This window comes from Callorhinus ursinus, unplaced genomic scaffold (assembly GCF_003265705.2).
Source record: "Callorhinus ursinus isolate GAN/ISIS: 27379988/994484 unplaced genomic scaffold, GSC_fseal_2.0 scaffold11, whole genome shotgun sequence".
NCBI lineage: Eukaryota > Metazoa > Chordata > Mammalia > Carnivora > Otariidae > Callorhinus > Callorhinus ursinus.
The window spans coordinates 25,906,169-25,908,226 of NW_027397073.1; positions in this window are offsets into that span (position 1 = coordinate 25,906,169).

Consider the following 2,058-nt stretch of genomic DNA (forward strand, 5'->3'; position numbering starts at 1 on the left):
AAGGGTATGGAAGCACTTCGAAAAGTTAAAAGTTAGCACATTGGGGCTGCTTTTCCCCTGGTGAAAGATCTTTTATTGCTCTGTGTGTTTTCAGGTTGTTAAGGCCTGCTCCTCTTTGCTGGGGGGATGGAAGGGGGTCACACTCCTAAGTAATAGAGCAGAGGGGTGAACCTTGGGAGCTACGGGGCTGGTATACCCTAAACACAGAGCTCAAATCTGTCTGTTATCGGCTTGGCTGATGGGCTCTAAACAGGAGGCCTCTCAGCCCAGAAACAGGAACTTGGGACAGATTTTGAAACAAGAAGAGATGGCACTCTGCCAGGGGTGGTGAGGAGCCTCAGTCCTGTAGACAAGGCCTGGGGAAGGTGGCCCCTCATCAAGGCCCCATGGTTCCTAGTATATTAGCAGGCTTGTTATCAAGATTGGTTCTATTGTAGGACAAGCAAGTCTAACGAGCCAAGCTTCACCTACAATAGAACCAATCTTGATAACAAGCCTGCTAATATACTTTAAAAACAATCAAATTTTAAGAGAAATGCACATACAACTAAGTAGTCCAAGGTTGGGGGGGGATCTTTTAAGGACTCATAGTTCTGGGTACAAGAGAAGAGTCCTGGGGGACTAGATGCCCTCCCTTATCAGGGGGCTGGCCCGGGAGCTCACGTCCAAATGCTAAATCAGACAGTGGGGCCGGAGGAGTTGAGAAGCCCCAGTCCTAGCAGCTATGCTATCCCAGTCCCGCCACTGGCCTCAGTCTGCGCATCCTTCCGCTCAGAACTGGGAGTGAGGATCTGGGAAGCAAGACCCAGAGACTTTACAGGTCCTAGGAAAGAACAGTCAGGGAGGAGATGATAAAAAAAAAAAAAAAAAAAAAAAGCCCGGTCTGGCCCCACCAAGCAACCCCAGATAAATGACAACCTCAGCTAAGACGCCTTGAGTGAATTGTGGTTTTTCGTTTATTTTTGTTCTTGTGTTTGCTGTTTTGTTCTATTTTCACAGTGCCAAGGAATTACATTCCCATCTCTGTGTCGTTCAGGAGGACATAAGGACGGTGCCTGAGAAAATGGTAACCAGTTCTTAAAAGAAAAGTAACCCCAGAGAGGAAATTAAGTGAAGCCCACAGTGGTGCAGGGCTGGAGTTTGGGGACCAATAAGCCAGATTCCCAGAACCTACAGGACAAAAGAAATTCCTGCTTAAGGAATGGATTTTGCGTAAAGAGAGGCGACTTGGAACTTCGCTGGGAAAAACCGCTATTTTCCCTTTCCCCGTTGTTAGCGAGTTCCTGTAACTGAAAGCAGAGGAGGGGGAGGTGAAGATCAACCACAGTATCTCACAAAGCTCCATAAATGTTTGCAGGTTAATGGATCTGGCCTTGCCGGTGAGATGTTAGGGGAGAAAAACCTCAACTCACATATAACCTTTTGAAACCTCGCCTTCTACTTGGGATGAACACAGTTGATGTCTTTTCTATAAACCCAGCTCTACAGCATTTCAGCAAAAAACAAAAAAAATTTCCGTTCCATTATTTCATCATTATTCCACACTAATCATGGTGGATAGAAGTAGTAGCATTTTGGATCCTATTTTATAGAGGCGAAAACTAAACTTAGAGAGGGAGGGGCCTGATTCATGCCGACGCGTGGACTGAACCCAGCCCTTCTGAGCTGACTCCGACCGCCGTTTTGGTGTGTGCCCACCTTGTGGCGTGGTCATACTTCTGGGGATAGTCCACACGGGACTAACTATGGGGCGTGTCATAAGATTTTGGAGTCTTCTCATATAGATAACCTCCCCACGGCTCCACCTGGTAATGAATTCATAGGTGCAGGTGTACGTGCATTGATCACTGTAGACGGAGACGTGTGGCAGGAAACACTGGACATTCCACATGCCTCTGACTGTTTCCTGGGGCTAATAGTGAGGTGACTTGTAAGTCTGGCTAAGCAGTGAACATGTCACCTTGCCTTGTGCTGTTTTCAAGGCCGTGGCCCCGAATGAGGCTCAGAATAACTGCCCCGTTATTCAGCAGGCTCAGAGGCAGGCAAGGTCTCTGGCAA